Source organism: Mustela putorius, unplaced genomic scaffold (genome assembly GCF_011764305.1).
Source record: "Mustela putorius furo isolate JIRA1106 unplaced genomic scaffold, ASM1176430v1.1 tig00003834_pilon_pilon_pilon, whole genome shotgun sequence".
Classification (NCBI taxonomy): domain Eukaryota; kingdom Metazoa; phylum Chordata; class Mammalia; order Carnivora; family Mustelidae; genus Mustela; species Mustela putorius.
This window is the reverse complement of record NW_025421987.1, coordinates 60,673,239-60,677,980: the sequence shown is the minus strand read 5'-3', so window position 1 is coordinate 60,677,980 and position 4,742 is coordinate 60,673,239. Positions and strand designations below refer to the sequence as shown.

The 4,742-nt window shown below is 50.2% G+C and overlaps 1 long non-coding RNA gene across 1 annotated transcript; it reads left to right on the top strand.

The window, feature by feature from the left end:
- The first annotated feature begins 265 nt into the window (after positions 1-265).
- On the top strand, positions 266-4,366 carry LOC123394401. The gene is made up of 2 exons (XR_006609127.1): positions 266-2,603; positions 3,149-4,366. It is a non-coding gene; the product is annotated as an uncharacterized LOC123394401 (long non-coding RNA).
- Positions 4,367-4,742: the final 376 nt, after the last annotated feature.

Sequence of the window (4,742 nt, the reverse complement as noted above, 5' to 3'; positions counted from 1 at the left end):
TTGCAGCCTGTGAGACCGTGAGTCAGAGGACCACTAAGCAATGCCTGGATTCTTAACCCACAGAAATAGTGAGATAATACATGTCTGTTGTTGAATTTATTATTATTTTTTAAAGATTTTATTTATTTTTGAGGCAGGAGTGGGGGAGAGTGAGAAAAGCACAAGCAGGGGGAGCAGCAGAGAGAGAGGGAGAACCAGGCTCCCAGCTGAACAAGGAAGCTGATGTGGGGCTCAATCCCAGGAGCTCAGGATCATGACCCGAGCCCAAGGCAGAGGCTTAAGCGAAGGAGCCACCCAGGCACCCTCATGTTTATTGTTTTAAGCACCTAAGATTTGGGGTAATTTGTTATGCAGCAATAGAAATTCTAATACTAATGTCTAAAGCAGGTAGTTAAGATCCTTTGTGACCCACCAATGCTGTCTCCAGTCTCACCTCTGGCTATAGCCCCACTGTCACCCCAGGGCCATCACTTTTTGGTCCCACCTCATTCTTAGGTATCTTTGCAGTTTTGTATCAGCTATTTTTTTTTTTTCTTTCTGCCTGAAACAATCAGTCTCCACTTCTCCAAATAAATTCCTGCTCACCCCTTGACTTGGCTTCGATAGGCCCTCTGGAAAACCTCCCTAATTCTGTTGGGCCGAGCTTCTATCCCTGCCTGTGTTGTCGCCTATCACACCGTGCACTCCTGATTGACTGGCCTGCAAGGCTGCAACTCCTGGAGTGCAGGACACTTTTCTTCATCTTCCAGTCCTTGATGCCTAGCCCAGCACAGAGAGAAAACCGCATTCCTGAGATGGATGGGTGTCTGTGCTGTAGAAGCAGCGGTCCTAGCAGGAGGGCTTCTGATAGCTAGGTGCACTCCCAGCCGACTTGGGAATCTTACAAAAGCATCCCCTAACTGTGCAGTAGAAAAATATGTCAATTAATTGGGCCATACATGAAGTTTGAGCTCTCGGTCAGCCCCTCTAACACTCCAGCAGCCCGCGGTGTTGTTAAGCTCTCTTGTCCCAACCCTTCAGCCCTTCAGCCAAGGTCAGGGAGCTTGGAAGTTGACAATCCTGTAATCTGAGTTGCTGTCACCCTTTCAACTTGTGACCTTTGAATTGATATGTTTCACGCATCATGGACCTTCTTTCCTTCATATTTAGAGAAAACTAGAAAGGAATCATGAAGTCCTCTCTAGGGACACACCTGCAAAGAGAATGTCGCATTTGTGTCTCAGATAGTAATCTAGCCCACTAAGAGAGGGTTTATTGCAGGGGGTGCTGTTGGAGGATCGAACAGGTGTGGAGTACATTGTAAGCCTCTCTGTTCCATCACTGTGTCTTGACAATTATTCATCCTAAATAGAATTCCCCGCCCCCTGCCCTATGCCCGCCTTTGCTCTCCTCCTGGTCTCGAACTCACCTGTAACGGCTTCCTAACTGGTCTCATGACATCCACTTATGACCTTTTCCACACTCTTCTCCGCAGGGCAGCTGGAGCAGTCCTTCTGCAATGCCTCTTTGATCACATGGCCCATCCGCGTAAGCCCTTCAGTGCCCACCCAACCCCACCCCCCCTCACTGGCCACGTCTGTCTCAAGACCAGCCTTGTCGTGCCTCCTGCCTGCCTTGCTGTGTGTACTTTGGTCACACTTGAGTCTTTCCATGGCCAAGACCTACCTGGCCTGGTTAATCCTATTGGTCCTTCGAATTTTATTTCATTCATCCCTTCTTCAGAGAGTTTTTTGACACCTCTGATTAAACCAAACCCCTTATGACAGCCTCAGAGCTCCCCACACTGCAGTGTCCCATTAACTTGTGTGGGTATTCAATCAAGGTCTCTCCTTTTCTATTGTGGAAGTGCCACAAGAGCAGAGCCTTGTCTGTTTTCCCTGACATGGTGTTCTTGGTACCCAGCCTGACCTGGAAAAGGGCAGGCCTTCAATTAGTGTGTATTGAGAGAAGGAAGGAATTAGGAACCCATGGGGGGAAAAGCAGGGAGAATGAGGATTTAATGGAACCCAAAGCTGGGGCACGGGAAGAGAATCTGAATGCACACCATCCTAAAATAGGATGGTGGAGTGTCTTCAGACTAATTATAACATTTGCAGAGGGCACAACATTTGTAGTTGTGTGTCTCTTTCCTTCCCCCAGTCCTCAACAGCCTCAGGGAAAGCCACAGATTTCAGGTCTGTCCCCAGAGGTCTTTGGCTCTGCCTTCCCACCCCACACTCTCCAGCCACACTGGCTCTGCCCCCGTGGGGCCTCTTGCACGCTCTCTTTTGCCCAGGGGGAAGGGCTGACTTGGGCAAAGAACCCCCAGACCCTTTCTCAGGGGCTCCAGCGTTTGCGCCCTCTAGCCCAGCACTGCCCTGCAATCCTCACCCGGGGCACCTCCTGCTGCTGACTCTCAGTTTCACCCCGCCCCAAAGGGGCACCAGGCTCACATTGCTCCCGCTGCTCCTGCTGGTGCTCCTGCCCCACAGAGGGGCACGTGCTTTCCTCCGAGTGTGGAGAGTCCATCAGTGGACTGCAGTGGAGCATAGTCCCTTCTCCTCTCCTCTCCTGGGATTCCCACCCTTCCTCAAGGGTCATCTCTCTCAGTAGTTTTGTGGCAGGTAAGTCACTTCCCCTTATTTGTTCACGAATCTTCAGTTGACAAGTCTAAGATCTGCCAGTGGTTTCGCTTCCCAACCCCTGTTCCTTCCAGGGCTCAGGCAGCCTGACAGTACGCAGAGTGGCAGCCATTCTTCCCACAAACATTTATTGCCTCAGAGGGAAAGAGAGACAGAGACAGAAACTGAGACACACACACACATGCACACACACACACCAGAGAGAGAGAAAGAGAGAGGGAGGAGCGAGCTGATGCCCTCACCCCAGGGACTTGTCATCTTCTGGGGCTCTTTACAGGTCCCTTCACCTCTGGATGAGATGCATTCACCTCAGCTGTCAGGCCAGGGCTCAGACTCTGTCTTCTCTACACTAATTTTTGCCAAGAGGCAGGAATGTAGAAGAACATTAATCCGTTTCCTTCCAGCTTTGCCTACACAGATGACAATATTATTACCCTCAGGCTTTCAAAGTGAAAGTCTACACAGAGATCACAGAGTCCAGGAGGGCTCCTGAGTCATTGGAGATAATTACCTTTTTTTCTTTCTAGGTCTTCCAGAGCTGTGAATCAGCAACGTGCAAAATGGGAGCTTCAGCAAAATTAAAGGAGGCTTGAAGTGAGCAAAGCAGAGCAGAGTGTGGGCAGGAGCCGAGGGCTGCCACAGTGGGAAGATCACGCCATGTGTCATCTGAGGGAGCTCCTGGCAGTGTCTGCCTCTGCTGGGACAGATCACGGTGACTTGGGCAGAGATGGAAATACCCAGCACAGCCACAGTACTCCAGAGGTGTCCGTATCAGGACAGCCTGTGCCAGCCTCTTTCTAAACCTGGCTCATTTGAACAAAGCAGTTGCTGGACTAACTCTGCTGTGCCGAGAGCCCACGACAAATTCAAATGCCTCTTCCCCTACTGCCTTATTCTGGAGGCACAGAACTGAGAGCTTCTTAGTGGCACCAACCTGATAACATGGCGATCAATGGATAAGCTGTCGCTTCCCTGGACTGTGAGCTCCTCCAGGTGGGAGCCTTGGCATCATGTTTCCTCCGTGTATCCAGGGCTGGGCATCTAGAAGGTTTCTGATGAACGAATGAATACCTCTCCGGACATACGGGATGCACGAGAGGCTCCTACAGTGGGAAACGTGTACAGCACCCAGTACATGTTTAATAGTACCCTGTTGGTTCTGCACAGTTTGTAGGATTCAAAGAAGGAATAATGTATCCTTTCTAGGAAAGGCACGTCTGCTATGGAGACCACTCAAGGGACAATGTCTGCAAGTTGGGGATGGGGGCAGGCCGAGATAGACAAAGGCCCCAGGAAAAGACCACCGGAAGTGGAGGTGTTCATCCCAGGGAGACCCAAGGGTCTCCAGGCAGAGCTCTGATTCTCCAGGAAATCCACAGACAGTGCTTGGGAACAGGCCCGGGTCGGGGTGGGGGATGGGGGGGAGGCATGCTCTCAGGGAGCCATATTTCAGTCCTCACAAAGCCTGGTAGGATGACTCCCACGCTTTCCCATGCTTGTCCACTAGGGGGCAGGCAGAGGCAGGGGAAGAAGTGAGGTGGTGGCAGGTGGGCTCCAGAGCTGGGCTCTTCAGGCCCACATATAACACACAGGGCTGTTTGTGTTACTCAGACAGCAGGGCCAGGCCTCTCTTCCTGCTTGTCATGGCCTCTGCGATTTTATATGCGACATCAGATACCACGCGGCCATGCGAACCAAAGTACACAGCTTGGTGTGAGTGTTAATAAACAAATTTTAAAAAGTGATCCCTGGTTTTCTTATTTTGCTCACCATTGGTGGTTTTTCTCGTCATGTCTCACGTATCCTTTATTATCCTGAACAATCAAGACGTACCTGAATTCCACCACTTTTCAAGATGACAAGATAAATGAGGAAAATGTGCACTGGTCTCCTGTTCATCAAGCCTTCAAAACAGCTACTCATTTCCTCACCAGCCGAGTTACCTCTTCCTCTTGCTACCCTGCCCGGCACTTCTCCCGTGTACCAACACATCATTTCAAGGGAAAATTCTTTTCTTGACAATTCCCACATGCCTTGAAAAGTCATTTCCTCCTAAGAAACTCCAGGTGATGGAAGCACTTCATTGGTTTAAGTTTTTTTTTTTTTTTTTTCCTAAGCACC